The 26,227-nt window shown below is 38.8% G+C and overlaps 2 long non-coding RNA genes across 2 annotated transcripts in view; both read left to right on the top strand.

The window, feature by feature from the left end:
* LOC138957128 (uncharacterized) overlaps positions 1 to 1,253 on the top strand; it is a 3,754-nt gene extending 2,501 nt beyond the window's left edge. Inside the window, exons 2-3 of the long non-coding RNA XR_011452934.1 lie at positions 318 to 438; positions 1,203 to 1,253. This is a non-coding gene — a long non-coding RNA (uncharacterized lncRNA). The remainder of the gene's footprint in view (positions 1 to 317; positions 439 to 1,202) is intronic.
* Positions 1,254 to 14,770: 13,517 nt separating this feature from the next.
* Positions 14,771 to 22,384, top strand: LOC138957133 (uncharacterized). The gene is made up of 3 exons (XR_011452935.1): positions 14,771 to 14,839; positions 16,143 to 16,207; positions 17,784 to 22,384. It is a non-coding gene; the product is annotated as an uncharacterized lncRNA (long non-coding RNA).
* The last annotated feature ends 3,843 nt before the right edge of the window (positions 22,385 to 26,227 follow it).

Raw genomic sequence — 26,227 nt, 5'->3', positions numbered from 1 at the left:
TGTTTTTCTTAGTTCTTAGTCAGGTAAATAATAAGAAGGGTGTAACTTTTTGGTTTCAGAAATCTAAGAGTTGATAGATAATTTGACCAGGCTGATTTCGCTTCTGATAAAAAATGCCCAGCAAAAAATTGTCGGGTTTGAACTGTAGGCTTACATTGAAATAAAAAATGGACGCTGAAAAACAAGCTTTAAGTTTAACTCAGGAAATCTTAGAATTGATTACAGATGTTTGTGAAGAATGAGATCCACGATAAGGGATTAAGACAATAGTTATTAAAATCTTGTTCAACACTTTTTCTTCTTTTTATATACTCAAGGAACACTCATCGACGGCAGAGACACCAACCCAAAGCATTCACAGCCAACCTCAACCTTTTGAAAGCTTGGATGAGCCAAGCAGGGATGAGGTGTCAGTCGCAGAAGTTGTTCCTGAACACAGTAAGTAAAAGTAGCTTTATTTTGCCTGTTCCATCAAATTCTACGTGCATGTTAGTTATGCAGGGCTAGTACATAATCTTTGCTTGATGCCATGGGTGATCCTTATCTTTGTTGTTCTGCTTTAGTTGGATTTTATTGAATAAATGACGTCTTGAAAGAAATGTACCAACCAATGCGTTGACAGTTGGAATCTCGTTGGAGTCCCCAGAATGTCAAATGTGTGTTGTCAAATAGTCTAGTCTCAGGTGTGTATATACGTTTGTGTGTGTGTTTGTAAGCAGCATAAGTAATCTTAAGGACCTACACGTTTTTAATGTCTTGATGTCGTTCCGTGCATTTAATATGGGCCTAATTCAGAATATTGTTTTAAGTCCTCAGTAGTACAAACGTGTGTTTTCATATTGTCTTTTGTCAGGTGTGTATGTAGTCGATATGTCTGTGTGTGTGTGTTTGTAAGCATCATAAATAAACTTGAATCTGAGAACTCTTCTAGCAATTTCCAGGCATAAGAATTGTCCGCAGATCTGCAGATTTCAGATACAAACACTGCGGTTTCAAAGGAAAATAAATGTCTTCCAAAAATTTTAAAAAAATATTCTATTTTATTTTTGTATTAAAGACAGAAAGGTTGAAACTTAACACCAACCACCAAAGACTTGTAAATCACCTTTTGAAGATATACATTATTTTGATATATACCATTCCAACTCAAAGCTATTTGTGTTTACATCCTGTCAAATACATTCACAAACTTTTGTTAATAGACACTGAGTGCTTCGCTGAGTCAAGCAGGGATGCTGCAGAGCCAGTGGCAGAAGTTGTTCCTGAACACAGTAAGTAAAAGTACCTTTATTTTGCCTGTTCCGTCAAATTCTACGTGCACTTTAGTTATGCAGGGCTAGTTCATAATCGTTGGTTGTTGCTGTGGGTGATCCTTATCTTGTTATTCTGCTTAAGTTGCATTTAATTGAATACATGACTTGTTGAAAGAATTGTACCAACCAATGCGTTGACAGTTGGAATCTCGGGCACATTACACAATGGCATATTCAGCTTTGTTATGGTGACTCGTTGTTACACACCTCCACTTGTAAATCATCTTTTGAAGATATACATTATTTTGATATATACCATTCCAATTCAAAGCTATTTGTGTTTACATCCTGTCAAATACATTCACAAACTTCTGTTAATAGACACTGAGTGCTTCGCTGAGTCAAGTAGGGATGCTGCAGAGCCAGTGGCGGAAGTTGTTCCTGAACACAGTAAGTAAAAGTACCTTTATTTTGCCTGTTCCGTCAAATTCTACGTGCACTTTAGTTATGCAGGGCTAGTTCATAATCGTTGCTTGTTGCTGTGGGTGATACTTATCTTGTTGTTTTTTGCTTAAGTTGCATTTGATTGAATACATGACTTGTTGAAAGAATTGTACCAACCAATGCGTTGACAGTTGGAATCTCGGGCACATTACACAATGGCATATTCAGCTTTGTTATGGTGACTCGTTGTTACACACCTCCACGCAGTTAAGATGTAAGTTTAGCTATGGGACACACACATACGTGTAATAGTATTGAGGATCTACACGTTTTTGACGTCTTGATGTCTTTCAGTGCGTTTAATAAGGGCCCAATTCAGAATATTGCCCAAGTCCTCAGAATGTCAAATGTGTGTTTTCAAATAGTCTAGTCTATTGTGTGTGTGTTTGTAAGCAGCATAAGAAAACTTAAAGACCTACACGTTTTTGATGTCTTGATGTCGTTCCGTGCATTTAATATGGGCCTAAATCAGAATATTGCGTAAGTCCTCGGTAGGACAAATGTGTGTTTTCATATAGTCTTTTCTCAGGTATGTTATGTAGTCTATGTGTTCGTAAGCGTCATAAATAAACTTGAATCTGAGAACTCTTCTAGCAATTTACAGGCATGGGAATGGTCCGCGGATCTGTGGATTTCAGATACAAACACTGCGGTTTCAGAGGAAACTAAATATCTTTCAAAGATATTTTAATTTTCTTTTTTTTCCTTTTTTTCTTTTTGTATTAAAGACAAAAAGGTTGAAACTGAACACCAACCACCCAAGACTTGTAAATCACCTTTTGAAATATACATTGTTATAATATATATCATTCAAACTCAAAGCTATTTGTGTTTACATCCTGTCAAATACATTCACAAACTTCTGTTAATAGACACTGAGTGCTTCGCTGAGTCAAGCAGGGATGCTGCAGAGCCAGTGGCGGAAGTTGTTCCTGAACACAGTAAGTAAAAGTACCTTTATTTTGCCTGTTCCGTCAAATTCTACGTGCACTTTAGTTATGCGGGACTAGTTCATAATCGTTGCTTGTTGCTGTGGGTGATCCTTATCTTGTTGTTCTGCTTTAGTTGCATTCAATTGAATACATGACTTGTTGAAAGAATTGTAACAACCAATGCGTTGACAGTTGGAATCTCGTGCACATTACACAATGGCATATTCAGCTTTGTTATGGTGACTCGTTGTTACACACCTCCACGCAGTTAAGATGTAAGTTTAGCTATGGGACACACACACATACGTGTAATAGTATTGAGGACCTACACGTTATTGACGTCTGGGTGTCTTTCAGTGCATTTAATAAGGGCCCAGTTGAGAATATTGCCCAAGTCCTCAGAATGTCAAATGTGTGTTTTGAAATAGTCTAGTCTAAGGTGTGTGTATATAGTCTCAGGGTTTAGCCGGGAAGAAAAAGATAATGGGACAATAATTTTGTCAACCTCAACCAAGTTCTAATGGGACATTGCTTTTTTACGTGGGTCTGTGTTTCGATCGATATAGCTTGTGTTGACATTTTACACAGAGGTAAACGCGCAAGCACAGATTGGTCACGTACAGATAGTTCGCAGATTGGTTAAATACTAAAGAATTACATTTCAAAAGCCAATCACAGCGCGTTTCACTAACTCGCAAGTTGCTCGGCTTGGCGCCCGTTTTTTTTCTTAGGTCTTTTCGAACACTTTACTCCCGTAAAAAGGGGTGCATGGTGTGTCTCAGTAGTACGTAATCTCAGTGCGCCCTTTGACGCACCGAAGGAAATTCCAATGGGATATTTTGAGATGTCATGCGCCAATGGCGCAAGGCGCATTAGTAAATGGAACCCTGTAGTCTATACGTTTGTGTGTGTGTGTTTGTAAGCGGCATAAGAAAACTTACAGATCTACACGTTTTTAATGTCTTGATGTTGTTCCGTGCATTTAATATGGGCCTAATTCAGGATATTGCCCAAGTCCTCAGTAAGACAAATGTGTGTTTTCATATAGTCTTATCTCAGGTGTGTATGTAGTCTATACGTTTGTGTGTGTTTGTAAGCGGAATAAGTAAACTTGAATCTGAAAACTCTTCTGGCAATTTACAGGCATGGGAATTGTCCCAGATCTGCGGATTTCAGATACAAACACTACGGTTTCAGAGGAAAATAAATATCTTCCAAACATATTTTTTTAAAGTTTTAAATTTATTTTATTTTTGTATTTAAGGCAGAAAGGTTGAAACTAAACACGAACCACCCAAGACTTGTAAATCACCTTTTGAAGATATACATTATTTTAATATATATCATTCAAACTCAAAGCTATTTGTGTTTACATCCTGTCAACTTAAAGACCTACACGTTTTTGAGGTCTTGATGTCGTTCCGTGCATTTAATATGGGCCTAATTCAGGATATTGCCCAAGTCGTCAGAATGTCAAATGTGTGTTTTCAAATAGTCTAGTCTCAGGTGTGTATATATAGTCAATACGTTTGTGTGTGTGTTTGTAAGCGGTATAAGTAAACTTAAAGACCTATACGTTTTTGACGTCTTCATGTCTTTATGTGCATTGAATAAGGGCCCAATTCAGGATATTGCCCAAGTCCTCAGAATGTTAAATGTGTGTTTTCAAATAGTCTAGTCTCAGATGTGTATTTACGTTTGTGTGTGTTTGTAAGCAGGATAAGAAAACTTAAAGACCTACACGTTTTTGATGTCTTGATGTCGTTCCGTGCATTTAATATGGGCCTAATTTGGGATATTGCCCAAGTTCTCAGTAGGACAAATGTGTGTTTTCATATATTCTTCACTCAGGTGTGTTATGTAGTCTAAGTGTTTGTAAGCATCAAAAATAAACTTGAATCTGAGAACTCTTCTAGCAATTTACAGGCATGGGAATTGTCCATTTGATTGAATACATGACTTGTTGAAAGAATTGTACCAACCAATGCGTTGACAGTTGGAATCTCGTGCACATTACACAATGGCCTATTCAGCTTTGTAATGGTGACTCGTTGTTACACACCCCCACGCAGTTAAGATGTAAGTTTAGGTGTGGGACACACACACACATACGTGTAGTAGTTTTGAGGACCTACACGTTTTTGAGGTCTTAATGTCTTTCAGTGCATTTGATAAGGGCCCAATTCAGGATATTGGCCAAGTCCTCAGAATGTCAAATGTGTGTTTTCAAATAGTCTAGTCTATTGTGTGTGTGTTTGTAAGCAGCATAAGAAAACTTAAAGACCTACACGTTTTTGATGTCTTGATGTCGTTCCGTGCATTTAATATGGGCCTAATTTGGGATATTGCCCAAGTTCTCAGTAGGACAAATGTGTGTTTTAATATACTCTTCACTCAGGTGTGTTATGTAGTCTAAGTGTTTGTAAGCATCAAAAATAAACTTGAATCTGAGAACTCTTCTAGCAATTTACAGGCATGGGAATTGTCCGCGGATCTGTGGATTTAAGATACAAACACTGCGGTTTCAGAGTAAAATAAATATCTTCCAAAGATTTTTGTTTTCTTTGTTTCTTTTTGTATTAAAGACAAAAAGGTTGAAACTGAACACCAACCACCCAAGACTTGTAAATCACCTTTTGAAATATACATTATTATAATATATACCATTCAAACTCAAAGCTATTTGTGTTTACATCCTGTCAAATACATTTACAAACTTCTGTTAATAGACACTGAGTGCTTCGCTGAGTCAAGCAGGGATGCTGCAGAGCCAGTGGCAGAAGTTGTTCCTGAACACAGTAAGTAAAAGTACCTTTATTTTGCCTGTTCCGTCAAATTCTACGTGCACTTTAGTTATGCAGGGCTAGTTCATAATCGTTGCTTGTTGCTGTGGGTGATCCTTATCTTGTTGTTCTGCTTTAGTTGCATTTAATTGAATACATGACTTGTTGAAAGAATTGTACCAACCAATGCGTTGACAGTTGGAATCTCGGGTACATTACACAATGGCATATTCAGCTTTGTAATGGTGACTCGTTGTTACAACCCCCCCCCCCCCCACGCACTTAAAATGTAAGATTAGGTATGGGACACACACACATACGTGTAATAGTTTTGAGGACCTACACGTTTTTGAGGTCTTGATGTCTTTCAGTGCATTTGATAAGGGCCCAATTCAGGATATTGGCCAAGTCCTCAGAATGTCAAATGTGTGTTTTCAAATAGTCTAGTCTCAGGTACACTAGGTACAGATAAGGGCCTAATTCAGGATATTGCCCAAGTCCTCATAATGTCAAATGTGTGTTTTCAAATAGTCTAGTCTCAGGTGTGTATATAGTCAATACGTTTGTGTGTGTGTTTGTAAGCGGTATAAGTAAACTTAAAGACCCACACGTTTTTGAAGTCTTGATGTCTTTCAGTGCATTTGATAAGGGCCCAATTCAGGATATTGCCCAAGTCCTCGGAATGTCAAATGTGTGTTTTCAAATAGTCTTAGTCTCAGGTGTGTATATAGTCAATACGTTTGTGTGTGTGTTTGTAAACGGTATAAGTAAACTTAAAGACCTATACGTTTTTGACGTCTTCATGTCTTTATGTGCATTGAATAAGGGCCCAATTCAGGATATTGCCCAAGTCCTCAGAATGTTAAATGTGTGTTTTCAAATAGTCTAGTCTCAGATGTGTATTTGAGACAGTGACAAAAGGTCAGGTGTCATGTCTACTGTCCCGAATGACACACGATTGCTGACATTTCACCATTGCCAACAGAATAAACAAATAAGAAATAGGTAGAAAATGAATGTGAAAACTGACTTTAATTGTTGATCAATATGTTCTATACCACTAACAAATAATCTACTTACACATAGCTGTTTGGCAAATGTATGTTGCATGGGACACACTGACATGAAAGTGGAAGATGTTTTTCCCTCTAGAGAAACTACATATCAAGTTACACTTTTTGTGCTCTTCTATTCCAGTTGGCAATCAATTGTTAACGCATGTTATTAGAAAAAATAGAACGAAAACAGATTAGATAGAATGAAAAATGTACTGGTGATGTCATTTGGGACATACTGACATGAAAACGTCACCTTTTGTCATTGTCTCATTTACGTTTGTGTGTGTTTGTAAGCAGGATAAGAAAACTTAAAGACCTACACGTTTTTGACGTCTTGATGTCGTTCCGTGCATTTAATATGGGCCTAATTTGGGATATTGCCCAAGTTCTCAGTAGGAAAAATGTGTGTTTTCATATATTCTTCACTCAGGTGTGTTATGTAGTCTAAGTGTTTGTAAGCATCAAAAATAAACTTGAATCTGAGAACTCTTCTAGCAATTTACAGGCATGGGAATTGTCCGCGGATCTGTGGATTTAAGATACAAACACTGCGGTTTCAGAGTAAAATAAATATCTTCCAAAGATTTTTGTTTTCTTTGTTTCTTTTTGTATTAAAGACAAAAAGGTTGAAACTCAACACCAACCACCCAAGACTTGTAAATCACCCTTTGAAATATACATTATTATAATATATACCATTCAAACTCAAAGCTATTTGTGTTTACATCCTGTCAAATACATTTACAAACTTCTGTTAATAGACACTGAGTGCTTCGCTGAGTCAAGCAGGGATGCTGCAGAGCCAGTGGCAGAAGTTGTTCCTGAACACAGTAAGTAAAAGTACCTTTATTTTGCCTGTTCCGTCAAATTCTACGTGCACTTTAGTTATGCGGGACTAGTTCATAATCGTTGCTTGTTGCTGTGGGTGATCCTTATCTTGTTGTTCTGCTTTAGTTGCATTTAATTGAATACATGACTTGTTGAAAGAATTGTACCAACCAATGCGTTGACAGTTGGAATCTCGGGCACATTACACAATGGCCTATTCAGCTTTGTAATGGTGACTCGTTGTTACCCCCCCCCCCCCCCCACGCAGTTAAAATGTAAGTTTAGGTATGGGACACACATACATACGTGTAATAGTTTTGAGGACCTACACGTTTTTGAGGTCTTGATGTCTTTCAGTGCATTTGATAAGGGCCCAATTCAGGATATTGGCCAAGTCCTCAGAATGTCAAATGTGTGTTTTCAAATAGTTTAGTCTCAGGTACACTAGGTACAGATAAGTGCCTTATTCAGGATATTGGCCAAGTCCTCAGAATGTCAAATGTGTGTTTTCAAATAGTTTAGTCTCAGGTACACTAGGTACAGATAAGGGCCCTATTCAGGATATTGCCCAAGTCCTCAGAATATCGAATGTGTGTTTTCAAATAGTCTAGTCTCAGGTACACTAGGTACAGATAAGGGCCTAATTCAGAATTTTGCCCAAGTCCTCATAATGTCAAATGTGTGTTTTCAAATAGTCTAGTCTCAGGTGTGTATATAGTCAATACGTTTGTGTGTGTGTTTGTAAGCGGTATAAGTAAACTTAAAGACCTATACGTTTTTGACGTCTTCATGTCTTTATGTGCATTGAATAAGGGCCCAATTCAGGATATTGCCCAAGTCCTCAGAATGTTAAATGTGTGTTTTCAAATAGTCTAGTCTCAGATGTGTATTTACGTTTGTGTGTGTTTGTAAGCAGGATAAGAAAACTTAAAGACCTACACGTTTTTGATGTCTTGATGTCGTTCCGTGCATTTAATATGGGCCTAATTTGGGATATTGCCCAAGTTCTCAGTAGGACAAATGTGTGTTTTCATATATTCTTCACTCAGGTGTGTTATGTAGTCTAAGTGTTTGTAAGCATCAAAAATAAACTTGAATCTGAGAACTCTTCTAGCAATTTACAGGCATGGGAATTGTCCATTTGATTGAATACATGACTTGTTGAAAGAATTGTACCAACCAATGCGTTGACAGTTGGAATCTCGTGCACATTACACAATGGCCTATTCAGCTTTGTAATGGTGACTCGTTGTTACACACCCCCACGCAGTTAAGATGTAAGTTTAGGTGTGGGACACACACACACATACGTGTAGTAGTTTTGAGGACCTACACGTTTTTGAGGTCTTAATGTCTTTCAGTGCATTTGATAAGGGCCCAATTCAGGATATTGGCCAAGTCCTCAGAATGTCAAATGTGTGTTTTCAAATAGTCTAGTCTATTGTGTGTGTGTTTGTAAGCAGCATAAGAAAACTTAAAGACCTACACGTTTTTGATGTCTTGATGTCGTTCCGTGCATTTAATATGGGCCTAATTTGGGATATTGCCCAAGTTCTCAGTAGGACAAATGTGTGTTTTAATATACTCTTCACTCAGGTGTGTTATGTAGTCTAAGTGTTTGTAAGCATCAAAAATAAACTTGAATCTGAGAACTCTTCTAGCAATTTACAGGCATGGGAATTGTCCGCGGATCTGTGGATTTAAGATACAAACACTGCGGTTTCAGAGTAAAATAAATATCTTCCAAAGATTTTTGTTTTCTTTGTTTCTTTTTGTATTAAAGACAAAAAGGTTGAAACTGAACACCAACCACCCAAGACTTGTAAATCACCTTTTGAAATATACATTATTATAATATATACCATTCAAACTCAAAGCTATTTGTGTTTACATCCTGTCAAATACATTTACAAACTTCTGTTAATAGACACTGAGTGCTTCGCTGAGTCAAGCAGGGATGCTGCAGAGCCAGTGGCAGAAGTTGTTCCTGAACACAGTAAGTAAAAGTACCTTTATTTTGCCTGTTCCGTCAAATTCTACGTGCACTTTAGTTATGCGGGACTAGTTCATAATCGTTGCTTGTTGCTGTGGGTGATCCTTATCTTGTTGTTCTGCTTTAGTTGCAATTAAGTGAATACATGACTTGTTGAAATAATTGTACCAACCAATGCGTTGACAGTTGGAATCTCGTGCACATTACACAATGGCCTATTCAGCTTTGTAATGGTGACTCGTTGTTACCCCCCCCCCCCCCCCCACGCAGTTAAAATGTAAGTTTAGGTATGGGACACACATACATACGTGTAATAGTTTTGAGGACCTACACGTTTTTGAGGTCTTGATGTCTTTCAGTGCATTTGATAAGGGCCCAATTCAGGATATTGGCCAAGTCCTCAGAATGTCAAATGTGTGTTTTCAAATAGTTTAGTCTCAGGTACACTAGGTACAGATAAGTGCCTTATTCAGGATATTGGCCAAGTCCTCAGAATGTCAAATGTGTGTTTTCAAATAGTTTAGTCTCAGGTACACTAGGTACAGATAAGGGCCTTATTCAGGATATTGCCCAAGTCCTCAGAATATCGAATGTGTGTTTTCAAATAGTCTAGTCTCAGGTACACTAGGTACAGATAAGGGCCTAATTCAGAATTTTGCCCAAGTCCTCATAATGTCAAATGTGTGTTTTCAAATAGTCTAGTCTCAGGTGTGTATATAGTCAATACGTTTGTGTGTGTGTTTGTAAGCGGTATAAGTAAACTTAAAGACCTATACGTTTTTGACGTCTTCATGTCTTTATGTGCATTGAATAAGGGCCCAATTCAGGATATTGCCCAAGTCCTCAGAATGTTAAATGTGTGTTTTCAAATAGTCTAGTCTCAGATGTGTATTTACGTTTGTGTGTGTTTGTAAGCAGGATAAGAAAACTTAAAGACCTACACGTTTTTGATGTCTTGATGTCGTTCCGTGCATTTAATATGGGCCTAATTTGGGATATTGCCCAAGTTCTCAGTAGGACAAATGTGTGTTTTCATATATTCTTCACTCAGGTGTGTTATGTAGTCTAAGTGTTTGTAAGCATCAAAAATAAACTTGAATCTGAGAACTCTTCTAGCAATTTACAGGCATGGGAATTGTCCATTTGATTGAATACATGACTTGTTGAAAGAATTGTACCAACCAATGCGTTGACAGTTGGAATCTCGTGCACATTACACAATGGCCTATTCAGCTTTGTAATGGTGACTCGTTGTTACACACCCCCACGCAGTTAAGATGTAAGTTTAGGTGTGGGACACACACACACATACGTGTAGTAGTTTTGAGGACCTACACGTTTTTGAGGTCTTAATGTCTTTCAGTGCATTTGATAAGGGCCCAATTCAGGATATTGGCCAAGTCCTCAGAATGTCAAATGTGTGTTTTCAAATAGTCTAGTCTATTGTGTGTGTGTTTGTAAGCAGCATAAGAAAACTTAAAGACCTACACGTTTTTGATGTCTTGATGTCGTTCCGTGCATTTAATATGGGCCTAATTTGGGATATTGCCCAAGTTCTCAGTAGGACAAATGTGTGTTTTAATATACTCTTCACTCAGGTGTGTTATGTAGTCTAAGTGTTTGTAAGCATCAAAAATAAACTTGAATCTGAGAACTCTCCTCGCAATTTACAGGCATGGGAATTGTCCGCGGATCTGTGGATTTAAGATACAAACACTGCGGTTTCAGAGTAAAATAAATATCTTCCAAAGATTTTTGTTTTCTTTGTTTCTTTTTGTATTAAAGACAAAAAGGTTGAAACTCAACACCAACCACCCAAGACTTGTAAATCACCCTTTGAAATATACATTATTATAATATATACCATTCAAACTCAAAGCTATTTGTGTTTACATCCTGTCAAATACATTTACAAACTTCTGTTAATAGACACTGAGTGCTTCGCTGAGTCAAGCAGGGATGCTGCAGAGCCAGTGGCAGAAGTTGTTCCTGAACACAGTAAGTAAAAGTACCTTTATTTTGCCTGTTCCGTCAAATTCTACGTGCACTTTAGTTATGCGGGACTAGTTCATAATCGTTGCTTGTTGCTGTGGGTGATCCTTATCTTGTTGTTCTGCTTTAGTTGCATTTAATTGAATACATGACTTGTTGAAAGAATTGTACCAACCAATGCGTTGACAGTTGGAATCTCGTGCACATTACACAATGGCCTATTCAGCTTTGTAATGGTGACTCGTTGTTACTCCCCCCCCCCCACGCAGTTAAAATGTAAGTTTAGGTATGGGACACACATACATACGTGTAATAGTTTTGAGGACCTACACGTTTTTGAGGTCTTGATGTCTTTCAGTGCATTTGATAAGGGCCCAATTCAGGATATTGGCCAAGTCCTCAGAATGTCAAATGTGTGTTTTCAAATAGTTTAGTCTCAGGTACACTAGGTACAGATAAGTGCCTTATTCAGGATATTGGCCAAGTCCTCAGAATGTCAAATGTGTGTTTTCAAATAGTTTAGTCTCAGGTACACTAGGTACAGATAAGGGCCTTATTCAGGATATTGCCCAAGTCCTCAGAATATCGAATGTGTGTTTTCAAATAGTCTAGTCTCAGGTACACTAGGTACAGATAAGGGCCTAATTCAGGATTTTGCCCAAGTCCTCATAATGTCAAATGTGTGTTTTCAAATAGTCTAGTCTCAGGTGTGTATATAGTCAATACGTTTGTGTGTGTGTTTGTAAGCGGTATAAGTAAACTTAAAGACCTATACGTTTTTGACGTCTTCATGTCTTTATGTGCATTGAATAAGGGCCCAATTCAGGATATTGCCCAAGTCCTCAGAATGTCAAATGTGTGTTTTCAAATAGTCTAGTCTCAGGTGTGTATATAGTCAATACGTTTGTGTGTGTGTTTGTAAGCGGTATAAGTAAACTTACAGACCTACACGTTTTTGATGTCTTGATGTCGTTCCGTGCCTAATTTGGGATATTGCCCAAGTTCTCAGTAGGACAAATGTGTGTTTTCATATATTCTTCACTCAGGTGTGTTATGTAGTCTAAGTGTTTGTAAGCATCACAAGTAAACTTGAATCTGAGAACTCTTCTAGCAATTTACAGACATGGGAATTGTCCGCGGATCTGTGGATTTAAGATACAAACACTGCGGTTTCAGAGTAAAATAAATATCTTCCAAAGATATTTTAATTTTTTTTCTTTGTTTCTTTTTGTATTAAAGACAAAAAGGTTGAAACTGAACACCAACCACCCAAGACTTGTAAATCACCTTTTGAAATATACATTAATATAATATATACCATTCAAACTCAAAGCTATTTGTGTTTACATCCTGTCAAATACATTTACAAACTTCTGTTAATAGACACTGAGTGCTTCGCTGAGTCAAGCAGGGATGCTGCAGAGCCAGTGGCAGAAGTTGTTCCTGAACACAGTAAGTAAAAGTACCTTTATTTTGTCTGTTCCGTCAAATTCTACGTGCACTTTAGTTATGCAGGGCTAGTTCACAATCGTTGCTTGTTGCTGTGGGTGATCCTTATCTTGTTGTTCTGCTTTAGTTGTATTTAATTGAATACATGACTTGTTGAAAGAATTGTACCAACCAATGCGTTGACAGTTGGAATCTCGTGCACATTACACAATGGCCTATTCAGCTTTGTAATGGTGACTCGTTGTTACACACCCCCATGCAGTTAAGATGTAAGTTTAGGTGTGGGACACACACGCATACTTGTAATAGTTTTGAGGACCTACACGTTTTTGAGGTCTTGATGTCTTTCAGTGCATTTGATAAGGGCCAAATTCAGGATATTGGCCAAGTCCTCAGAATGTCAAATGTGTGTTTTCAAATAGTTTAGTCTCAGGTACACTAGGTACATATAAGGGCCTTATTCAGGATATTGCCCAAGTCCTCAGAATGTCAAATGTGTGTTTTCAAATAGTCTTAGTCTCAGGTGTGTATATAGTCAATAGGTTTGTGTGTGTGTTTGTAAGCGGTATAAGTAAACTTAAAGACCTACACGTTTTTGAGGTCTTGATGTCGTTCCGTGCATTTAATATGAGCCTAATTCAGGATATTGCCCCCTCGCGCCCCCTAATTGGCGTAGAGGCGCGTCCCCCGGGTGGTGGATGGGGGAGCCTTCTCTACTAACTTCTGAGAGAAGGTCGCATCACTCTCGATGCCGTGAACCTAATTAGGATCTTTTTCTTGTTTCTTTATTTCTGCCTCCCCAAAGTCCTTTTACTTTCCTTTTCTCACCCATAAAATTTTTCACTTATTACCCTTGTTAAGCGGTCTCGAATAGCAGCTAGCATCTGCTGAAGAGACATTAAACTCCAAAAACCAACCAACCAACCCTTGTTAAGTGGTTCTTGTATAGAATATAGTCAATGTTTGTAAAGATTTTAGTCAAGCAGTATGTAAGAAATGTTTAGTCCTTTGTGCTGGAAACTTGCATTCTCCCAGTAAGGTCATATATTGTACTACGTTGCAAGCCCCTGGAGCAATTTTTAGATTAGTGCTTTTGTGAACAAGAAACACTTAACAAGTGGCTCTATCCCATCTCCCCCCTTTCCCCTATCCCATCTCCCCCCTTTCCCTTGTCGCGATATAACCTTCGTGGTTGAAAACGACGTTAAACACCAAATAAAGAAAGAAAGAAAGGATATTGCCCAAGTCCTCAGAATGTCAAATGTGTGTTTTTAAATAGTCTAGTCTCAGGTGTGTATATAGTCAATACGTTTGTGTGTGTGTGTTTGTAAGCGGTATAAGTAAACTTAAAGACCTACATGTTTTTGAGGTCTTGATGTCGTTCCGTGCATTTAATATGGGCCTAATTCAGGATATTGTCCAAGTCCTCAGAATGTCAAATGTGTGTTTTCAAATAGTCTAGTCTCAGGTGTGTATATAGTCAATACGTTTGTGTGTGTGTTTGTAAGCGGTATAAGTAAACTTAAAGACCTACACGTTTTTGATGTCTTGATGTCGTTCCGTGCATTTAATATGGGCCTAATTTGGGATATTGCCCAAGTTCTCAGTATGACAAATGTGTGTTTTCATATACTCTTCACTCAGGTGTGTTATGTAGTCTAAGTGTTTGTAAGCATCAAAAATAAATTTGAATCTGAGAACTCTTCTAGCAATTTACAGGCATGGGAATTGTCCGCGGATCTGTGGATTTAAGATACAAACACTGCGGTTTCAGAGTAAAATAAATATCTTCCAAAGATTTTTTATTTTTTTTTTGTTTCTTTTTGTATTAAAGACAAAAAGGTTGAAACTGAACACCAACCACCCAAGACTTGTAAATCACCTTTTGAAATATACATTATTATAATATATACCATTCAAACTCAAAGCTATTTGTGTTTACATCCTGTCAAATACATTTACAAACTTCTGTTAATAGACACTGAGTGCTTCGCTGAGTCAAGCAGGGATGCTGCAGAGCCAGTGGCAGAAGTTGTTCCTGAACACAGTAAGTAAAAGTACCTTTATTTTGCCTGTTCCGTCAAATTCTACGTGCACTTTAGTTATGCAGGGCTAGTTCACAATCGTTGCTTGTTGCTGTGTGTGATCCTTATCTTGTTGTTCTGCTTTAGTTGCATTTAATTGAATACATGACTTGTTGAAAGAATTGTACCAACCAATGCGTTGACAGTTGGAATCTCGTGCACATTACACAATGGCCTATTCAGCTTTGTAATGGTGACTCGTTGTTACACACCCCCACGCAGTTAAGATGTAAGTTTAGGTGTGGGACACACACACATACGTGTAATAGTTTTGAGGACCTACACGTTTTTGAGGTCTTGATGTCTTTCAGTGCATTTGATAAGGGCCCAATTCAGGATATTGGCCAAGTCCTCAGAATGTCAAATGTGTGTTTTCAAATAGTCTAGTCTCAGGTGTGTATATAGTCAATACGTTTGTGTGTGTGTTTGTCAGCGGTATAAGTAAACTTAAAGACCTACACGTTTTTGAGGTCTTGATGTCGTGCCGTGCATTTAATATGGGCCTAATTCAGGATATTGCCCAAGTCCTCATAATGTCAAATGTGGGTTTTCAAATAGTCTAGTCTCAGGTGTGTATATAGTCAATACGTTTGTGTGTGTGTTTGTAAGCGCTATAAGTAAACTTAAAGACCTACACGTTATTGGCGTCTTCATGTCTTTCAGTGCATTGAATAAGGGCCCAATTCAGGATATTGCCCAAGTCCTCAGAATGTTAAATGTGTGTTTTCAAATAGTCTAGTCTTAGATGTGTATTTACGTTTGTGTGTGTTTGTAAGCAGCATAAGAAAACTTAAAGACCTACACGTTTTTGATGTCTTGATGTCGTTCCGTGCATTTAATATGGGCCTAATTCAGAATATTGCTTAAGTCCTCAGAAAGACAAATGTGTGTTTTCATATCGTCTTTTCTCAGGTGTGTTATGTAGTCTATGTGTTTGTAGGCGTCATAAATAAACTTGAATCTGAGAACTCTTCTAGCAATTTTCAGGCATGGGAATTGTCCGCGGATCTCAGGATTTCAGATACAAACACTGCGGTTTCAGAGTAAAATAAATATCTTCCAAAGATATTTTAAATTTTTTGGGTATTTTTTTGTTGTATTAAAGACAGAAAGGTTGAAACTGAACACCAACCACCCAAGACTTGTAAACCACCTTTTGAAATATAAATTATTATAATATATATCATTCCAATATATATCATTCCAACTCAAAGCTCTTTGTGTTTACATCCTGTCAAATACATTTACACTAACTTCTGTTAATAGACCCTGAGTGCTTGGCTGAGTCAAGCAGGGATGCAGGCCAGTGGCAGAAGTTGTTCCTGAACACAGTAAGTAAAGGTAGCTTCATTTTGCCTGTTCCTCTACGTGCACTTTAGTTATGCAGGGCTAGTTCATAATCGTTGCTTGTTGCTATGGGTGATCCTTATCTTTTTTGTTCTGCTTTAGTTGCATGTAATTGAATAAATGACTTGTTGAAAGAAATGTACCAACCAATGCGTGGATTCTCGGGTACATTACAAAATGGCCTATTCAGCTTTGTTATGGTGACTCGTTGTTACACACTTCCACGCAGTTAAGATGTAAGTTTAGCTATGGGACACGCACACATACGTGTAATAGTTTTGAGGACCCACACGTTTTTGACGCCTAGATGTCTTTCAGTGCATTTAGTAAGGGCTCAATTCAGGATATTGCCCAAGTCCTCAGAATGTCAAATGTGTGTTTTCATATTGTCTAGTCTCAGGTGTGTGTGTTATGATTATTATAGTCTGTACGTTCGTGTGTGTGTGTGCGTGTGTGTCGGCAATAGACATGTTCCTAAAATAACTCGGGATTTGAAAGCGGTCTGGGCCTGGTCGAGTAAGAGCCCCTTTATAAGCTTTTCACAACACCCAGAGCATGTTCCATGCTTCTGATTGGGATCGAGACGAACAACCAACATCAATGTGTATGTTATGCAGCGTGCACTAAAAATACCTTTTTTTTCTGGCAAATATAAACATCTTGGCCCCGAATCACCACCAATGGCTTGCTGATCACTGTAAGTGTTCACTAAGCACATGTGTTTAACTGCACGTATGTGACCTCAAGCCAATCTCACGTGACCTCAATCAAACTACATGTTGTGAGCCATTGGTATGTGCCAGCAATCATTTCCGCTACATATTAATTATTATGAACTTGGATGAACTAGCGAGCACCGATTTTTAAGAGAAAAGGATATCATATTGTGCACGTGCTGTATTTTACAGACCTGCCTACTCTTAGTTTTGGGCATAGCATTCTACAATATGGAACCTACTGCTACAATCAGGTTTCTTGGTGCACCGGTTTGAGCCATTTTTTGTGAGCCAGCCAGCCCTTTTTTTGTATTACTTCACTGTTTTGTGTTGTCACTGCGATAATGCATCCAAACTGAGATTACCCGGGTGTGTGCTTTTACAGCAGACCACATGAATAGTAACTTGTGCTGGCACTCAAAGCAAGAGCAAGTTTAATGAACACGTCTTCAATTTTATATCCAGGTGCTTGTAAGTGCAGAAATGGCGGCCGTTAGTTCAGTGACAATATAATCGGCGTTATTCAGTGTGAGTTTGCGATTCTGATAATATCTGTGATGTTCTACGCCTTGACACGCTATGCTTCGCTTTTGGGCTACCATTGCTACTCTTGACCATTCTAAGGGGTAGGCAGATCTGTGCAATGATACACATCAGAGTTAGTTGCTCATCACGATCACAGGATAAAGCTGATCCAAAGCATGGAACATGCTCCGGATGTTGTGAAAAACTTGTCTGGGGGGAAAGGGGCTCTTATTCTTCCAGACTGCTGACAGTCCTGAAAAAAAATCGTCTATTGCATAACATCTAGAAAAGAAATGATTATGTTTTCTTATATTTACAGACCGCATCTCTTTGGACTTCGATGATAACAAGGTAAACTCCGAGGACAACGAGGTAAACTCCGAGGACAACCCTCTTTCTCGTGACTCATCTCTGGACTCGGCAATTGCAGATTGCATAACTGAGGAAGAGTCTTCCGATGAAGACAACTTTGATAACTTTGATGACCCGTGTGATCCTGATGTCCGCATGGAAGATCTTTCTGAAGACAGCAGTGATGATGAAAGTATAGATGGTGTCGACAAGGATGATTCAAATGGAGGAATATCGAATGAATGTTGCCAGGATGGAACTGAGTGAGAGTGACAATGAAGATATGAATGTTGCTAGGATGGAACCGAGTAAGAGTGACAATGATGATGCAAATGAAGGAATGAATGTTGACAGGAATGAAGAAATGAGTGACACTGTCAAAACCACAGGCTGTTTTCACAGCCTTTACAACTGAGTCAAACATCTGTCCTGACAGGCAATCGCGGATGTTGAGAGATGGAGAAGCACATTCCTGCCGAGCAATGATGAGGAAACGCGACAGTTCCCTCATTTTCTGCTTGATGTACTGATAGCGATGTGGAAGGTGCCTATGTTTCTCAAACAGTTTTTGACCAAAGCTAGATATCACCTCATCCGTCCTAGCCAAAAAAACTCGCATCATCACATGCCATGCTGCAGAGAATTGTCTTCTTGAACTCTTCCGTCACATTCTTAGCTACAGGTAAAAGGGCCTGGCCCTCTTGAACATGGTGCTTCTTTGTGTTTTCTTCATTGCGCAGTTTGCATTCTTTTGCATGACGCCAAAGCATGCTTGTCTGGAACATCCCATAGCAGTTAGAGCAGGGAACAAAGTCATGGACATCTGCCTTTTCAGAAGGCCTTTTGGATGGAATTATTGTCCCTTTTCCTTCTGTCAAAACGGTTTGATTGTGAACAAGATTTCCTCTATTTCGAAGTACAAGCCATTGTTGTTTTCTTTCTTTGCTTTTTTTTCATAACTCAAAGCATCTTGTACATCTTTTTGATGGAAATTGTTTTGCTCCATGTGCCGTGCGAGTTTAGCATACAGTGTTTTACAGAATACACAACAGTGGGTTTTTTCCCAGGACTTCCCCCTTGAGATGGCAACATTCATACTTTCATTTATACTTCAACAAGCCCAGTGTGCCTTATCTCATGGCTTCCCTTCAAACATTTTATTTTAAACAGTCTTGGCGTATAGCTAAAAAAAAAAAAAAAAAAAGGGGGGGGGGGGTTTGACGTCTTTAGTCACAAAAAAGGTGATATCAGCGACGGGGCTATCGGGATTTGATCCGCTTACCTAATTTCTGTTATTCAGTTGTCTGACGGACATCATCCCGCGCGTCCCCACACTGACCAAAATGGCTTCCCACCCAGAAGAAAGCATTTTCATTGGCGTGGCAATGTCACGTGATTTGTTGATCACGTGGCCTCTTTCTGATTGGTTTTTGATAAACACTCGAATTAAACTTGCCACCATTCTCTGTAAAAGTGTGTGAACTTGGTATACACTCCTCAGAAGAAAGTCTAGTAGAGACAACATTCTGAGTACTATGCTAAAACTTTACCAACAAGTTTAGGACCTCACGAAGTTTGACATCACTCAGTCAAATAAGATTCAACAATCCTAAGAGGATACCGTTGGCAAAGGACATCCAGAAGATGAAATTATTCTTGCAAGAAAAGGCTGGAACCCTGATGGTGGATCTGAAAGCTTCATCAGGTGACATGGTCGCGGATTGGCATGAGCTGTGCAAGGTGACACTAGTTCAAATAGTTCTTTTCAACCGCAGAAGAAATGGCAAAGCAGAGAGAATCAAAGTTTGTCATTTCACAGAAGGCTTGAAGCATGGCAAACAAACACAAGAAGACCTCCTCGGTGGCCTTTCTGAATTTGAAAAGAATCTAGTCACCGTTCTGGCTAAAGTTGAAATTCCTGGTAAATTCGGAAGAAGAGTTCCTGTGCTTTTCACCACAAAGCTCAGAGAACAAGTGGAATGCCTTCTTGTCAAAACACACTTGCTTTTAACGTACTTGAATTCCAAATTGTAATAATTTTAAACCAGATAGTTTTGCCTTTGTGTTCAACAGAGTTCAAGTGGGGTTCAGTATTGCAAAGTGCTGTTGTACTAAACAGTACTCATGTTAGGTTGTTGATTTGTGTTCAACATTCTTCACATGACCTGTTGTTTAATGTTTGTGTGATGCTTTCTCATACCATTGTTTCTTTTTGTCAATTGTCAGTATCAATCTCAGTTTCATTCATGCATGTGTTGACGATTGCTGTTTATTCATTCTGTTGACTATTTAAGGCTTTAATGGACAGGGAATGCTGTATTATGACAACAGGTTTTCATGTCTGCTTGAAACATGGTTTTTCAGACATTTTTGCCAGCTTGAAAACCATTTCAACATGTGAATGTTAACGCAATAGTGTAGCCTACCTTATTTGATTTCTACATCTTTCGTCTCTGAGTTAGTTAGTTCTTCATACTATGTGGGGATTGTAAGATTTAACAAAAACACACACCAATATTTCAGGCAATTTTGAAACGGCCAAAAAGCATATGCAATATTGTATTCTACCAGGTGTTAATTACACTCAGAACAATCTTTCACGAGGACCATCTCAGTTTTGTAAGTCCCCCCGCGGGTTAGGGGGAGTCCCATATTGGTTGGGACGAGAAAGAATTTACGTACCCGATGCTACCCAGCATGTCGTAAGAGGCGACTAACGGTTCTGTTTCTCCTTTTACCCTTGTTAAGTGTTTCTTGTATAGAATATAGTCAATGTTTGTAAAGATTTTAGTCAAGCAGTATGTAAGATATATGTTAAGTCCTTTGTACTGGAAACTTGCATTCTCCCAGTAAGGTCATATATTGTACTACGTTGCAAACCCCTGGAGCAATTTTTTGATTAGTGCTTTTGTGAACAAGAAACAATTAACAAGTGGCTCTATCCCATCTTTCCCTTATCCCATCTCCCCCCTTTCCCCGTCGCGATATAACCTTGAATGGTTGAAAACGACGTTAGACACCAAATAAAGAAAGAAAGAAAGAAAGAAAGAAAGGTTTGTAAGTCATGTTTTAAGACCTATTTTTGGCCTGTTTTGATTTTTGTTTGAACTCCCTAAAGTGTTTGTGGCTGATGTTTTATGATTAGTTTGGATTGTTTAAACTCAAGCGTGGAACATGGCACAGAGTTTTCTGTTTTATTGGTTTTGGACAGCAATCAAGCATGTGAAAAATAATGATCAAGATTTACTTTGAATTTTAATCATAATCAAAATAGATATACATGATTTTAGCTCATTTGTTGATTAATCATTAACACTTAGCAATGAGGAGTGTCTGCATGGACAGGCGGACAGCTCATCAGCCGTCCGTCCGTCCGACTTGAGATTTGAAACTAAACACATTTCTAGGTTTAGATCTCTGGAAATTACTCAAGTCTGGTTAATCTGGGTCATCTTTCCAGGTACAGTATGTCAGTAAGGTCCAGTTCTTGTCAAAATGTATAATATTCTTCATTGTCTATCGATAGAGATAGAACAGCAGATAGTTTTGTTCTAATGCATATTACATGTACTTCTGATGAAGACGAGTTGTATGAGCATTGGCTTTCCTTGTTTGTGTACAGTTTTTCAACACAGTTTTTTCATGATGTGACTTGTATTTGATTAGTGAAAATGTGTGTGTGTGTCGTGCCCAGGCATGGGAATTGTCCGTCGAAAGGCAAATTTCCGCTGAAATTTTTGTTCTGTTGAAAAAAGCATACGTGTCCGCCGAAAAATTAATGGGGGAGGCAAAAATGGTTCTGCCCCCGGACCCCCCAAGTAAGGCTAGGCGCTTTGCGTCGTCGACTTTGCTTTCACTAACAGATTTTTTAGCCTTTTTTTAAAGTTTTTCAATTCCCATGCCTGGTGCTGTGTTCCTAGAATTGCAGAAATTGGTAACATTTTACCCATTTCATTTTATCGGCAAAATGATGCTCATTTAGCTAAATCGGCAGCATTTTGCCAACAATGTGTAAAGGTAACTGGCCTAAACAAGGGCCAGCCAGTCCGTTACTTTTTTTTTGCTTTACCTCTCTATTTTTGTTATGGTCTGTGTCTATAATTCTGAAAATGCATGAAAACTACATGTTTGCTGATTCTGCGAATTCAGCGATTCTGTGAAATCCCCACCACATATGTTAATGTATTCAGTGGGGAATGAAACTAGCACCTGTTGATTTACTTCCAAATTTATGTACCTACTTTTTCAAGCAACCTGCACTACAAACCCAAAAATGGGATTTCCACCACTTACTGTTCCTGACACCATTTGTTTCACTTTTAGTATTTGAACATTTTAACATGAATATGAAGGAGTGTTAAAGTTGTATTAGCTGCTCCTGTAACTTTGCAAATGGCTTTTGTGATACTAATGACATATGATTTCTCTTGATCAAAGTTCAATCTTTTCATAAGTCTTTATAACATTCAAGCTTGATACAAGCAAACATGATATTGTCATCAAGGTCAAACAAACTGTCAAATTTGTCATCACTTATTGACTGTCTTAAATAAAACAATTAAAACAATTCATCAAGTTTTTGCTTTGTCATTTGCTGTGGATTCTTTGTGAAGGATGCTGCTGTTACTGCTACCATTCTCTGTCGCATTTGTCAAAAACACAACAAAGGCGTCAATAGTAATATTTCAAGTAACTTTATTGCCCTCATCAAAACAAGGCAATTGTTGTATGTGAACAAGCAATACAGATTTTCATAAGAATAAACACATGGTTCCATCTCCATCTCTGTCTCTCAAACTATGATAATTAAAATCTACACACAATCACAATGCTGGAAAACCTGCCTTACAGTTCATATCAATGAATAATTCAATGCATTCATTCATAATAGCATGTCACATGTAATCATAACGCCAACATGTTACAAACAATAACAACAGACAGGTGGAAAGAAAGGTCCACTCTCACTGCATTGGCTGACGGAAAGAAAAGAGAGAGATATGTTTGGTTGTTTTTGAGGTTTTGCATCTGCACAAGAGAGACTCGAGAGAGAGAGAGAGAGAGAGAGGGGGAAGAGTGAGAGAGAGAGATTGGTATTGAAGATCGGTGACTTGGACCGCACTGACCTTAACTGTACTTGACTGGGTTTAGTAAGTCTTCACTTTGTAGCTTTATTTTTAATGTGTGTATGTCAAGTCCTTGATTTGTTGGCTAACTTGAAAGGTGTGTAACGTCAGTCTAGTCCTCACTCTGAAGCCTTACTTTGAATTAGTGTAGAGTACGTCCTCACTTTATAGTCTTATTTAGAATTTGTGCTTGGCGAGTCCTCAGTCAATGAATAATTCAATGCATTCATTCATAATAGCATGTCACATGTAATCATAATGCCAACATGTTACAAACAATAACAACAGACAGGTGGAAAGGTCCACTCTCACTGCAGACAAACACCGGTATAATATGCATGTTCATCACTGACGGCCAACAGGAACAGGTACAGTCACAAACTAATTCTTATATATATAAGGCTGTTGTTCATCACCTCGTATCGCCTGCCTTTTGCTAGATATTGTTATGACAATAATTGCCAAAAAGTGGGGGGTTATCGTTCCCAGCCACACACAAGGTGATATCAGAGGCGGGGTTACCTGTATTCGATCCTGTTACCCGCGCTGCAAGTTGCCGCAACGAGAGTTGACGGAACTGTATCGCGCACAACCTACTGATCTAAATCCCGGGTCCCTTAAATAAAGAAAGAGCTAATGAGTGAAAGAGAAGAAGAAAGAGAGATTGTTGTTGGATTTGGTTTTGCGTCTGTACTAGCTGAGCCATTGGCTGACGGAAAGAAAAGAGAGAGATATGTTTGGTTGTTTTTGAGGTTTTGCGTCTGCACAAGAGAGAGAGAGAGAGAGAGAGAGAGAGAGTGAGAGAGATAGAGAGAGAGAGAGAGGGAAAGAGTGATAGAGAGAGAGAGAGAGGGAAAGAGTGAGAGAGAGAGAGAGATAGAGAGAGAGGAAGAGAGAGAGAGAGAGAGAGAGAGAGAGAGAGAGAGAGAGAGATTGGTATTGAAGATCGGTGACTTGGACCGCACTGACCTTAACTGTACTTGACTGTGTTAAGTAAGTCTTCACTTTGTAGCTTTATTTGTAATGTGTGTATGTCAAGTCCTTGTTTTGTTGGCTAACTTGATTGGAAGGTGTGTAACGTCAGTCCTCACTCTGAAGCCTTACTTTGAATTAGTGTAGAGTAGGTCCTCACTTTATAGTCTTACTTAGAATGTGTGCTTGGCGAGTCCTCAGTCAATGAATAATTCAATGCATTCATTCATTCATAATAGCATGTCACATGTAATCATAATGCCAACATGTTACAAACAATAACAACAGACAGGTGGAAAGGTCCACTCTCACTGCAGACAAACACCGGTATAATATGCATGTTCATCACTGACGGCCAACAGGAACAGGTACAGTCACAAACTAATTCTTATATATAAGGCTGTTGTTCATCACCTCGTATCGCCTGCCTTTTGCTAGATATTGTTATGACAATAATTGCAAAAAAGTGGGGGGGTTATCGTTCCCAGCCACACACAAGGTGATATCAGAGGCGGGGTTACCTGTATTCGATCCTGTTACCCGCGCTGCAAGTTGCCGCAACGAGAGTTGACGGAACTGTATCGCGCACTACCTACTGATCTAAATCCCGGGTCCCTTAAATAAAGAAAGAGGGAATGAGTGAAAGAGAAGAAGAAAGAGAGATTGTTGTTGGATTTGGTTTTGCGTCTGTACTAGCTGACCCATTGGCTGACGGAAAGAAAAGAGAGAGAGATATGTTTGGTTGTTTTTGAGGTTTTGCGTCTGCACAAGAGAGACTCGAGAGAGAGAGAGAGAGAGGGGAAGAGTGAGAGAGAGAGATTGGTATTGAAGATCGGTGACTTGGACCGCACTGACCTTAACTGTACTTAACTGTGTTTAGTAAGTCTTCACTTTGCAGCTTTATTTGTAATGTGTGTATGTCAAGTCCTTGTTTTGTTGGCTAACTTGGAAGGTGTGTAACGTCAGTCCTCACTCTGAAGCCTTACTTTGAATTAGTGTAGAGTACGTCCTCACTTTATAGTCTTACTTAGAATTTGTGCTTGGCGAGTCCTCAGTCAGAGTCCTCACTTTTCATGCAGTTTGTCAGGTGTAATGATCCTAATATAAAACCTATACCTGATGAATTTTCGTAAGTATCTATTCAAAACAATTATAACAATACCCATCTCCATCTAAACCCACAGTTTTTTTTGAGCTAACCTTGTTCCCTGTCGAGGTCTTCAGAACGCATGTCTGAGGTTCTGGTCCTCACAGGGAGAGAAGTTCGAGTATGTGTGTGTGTGTGTGTGCGTGTGTGTGTGTGTGTGTGTGTGTGTGTGTGCTTTGCTTTCGTACCACAAACTCTTACCTCAGTGAGCGCAAACACACACACACATACACACACACACACACACACACACACACACACACACCCACACAGTCACACACACAGTCACACACATACACAGTTTTGTTTAGAGGCACTTCCAAGGACTAGCACCGAAAGACCCCACTTTTGAGGACTCGTTTACTAATCGGTTTAGAAGAAAAAGTAAAGCAGATTTGTAATTAGCAGAGTGTCCTGATTGTTCATTTAACTAGTGATAATAAGTAGATGTGAAAACCAATAAACAGCACTTCACAGCTGAGAGGCCAAAGCTTGATTTGTATGAAGGTTAACACACGAAGATTGAAAATTACGACTTTTGCGGACAAATCGCAGTTTTGGCGGGCCTTTTGAGGGGGTCTCCAGATTGGCTGTGTGAACGTGATTCAGCCATAACAACAAATGAACAAGCTATAAAAACTTTTTTTTAAATCCCGTATACAACAATATCTATAACTCGGAAACACGACTTGCTCGAAGTACCTTGACCTTCCAAGCAACCCCTCCCGTCCCTCCTGAATTCAAGCAGCAACTGTTGTGCTTATTGGACATAAGATAGTGATAAGGCATGGCTCTTCGGTCGGATATAACTACCCACAGGGGAAATCCTACTGCTGAGTACATCAACACAATCATTCTATAATCTCTATTATTCCCCCCTCTGCTTCTTTGCCTCTGTAAACTTGTAGGGGTAGTTATTTTTCGATAATGACCCAGCAACCAAACAAATAACGACCCAGCAACAGCCTGAATCCTCGATAGTGCAATGGGTTGAGAGGTTGTTCTGTTTCGGTACTACTTTTTACGACTGAAAAGTTCCGAACGCTCTAATGTACGAAGTATACATCTCTGGAGCAAACAATACAAACATACCGCATTTAAATGAACAACTACAGGCCTGAACACATGAATCTCCATATAAAATCCATGAGTTCGGTTGTTTTCTGA

The sequence above is a fragment of the Littorina saxatilis genome, unplaced genomic scaffold (genome assembly GCF_037325665.1).
Source record: "Littorina saxatilis isolate snail1 unplaced genomic scaffold, US_GU_Lsax_2.0 scaffold_447, whole genome shotgun sequence".
NCBI classification, from domain to species: domain Eukaryota; kingdom Metazoa; phylum Mollusca; class Gastropoda; order Littorinimorpha; family Littorinidae; genus Littorina; species Littorina saxatilis.
Note: the sequence above shows the minus strand (reverse complement) of the source record. Positions and strands in the feature narration are given on the sequence as shown.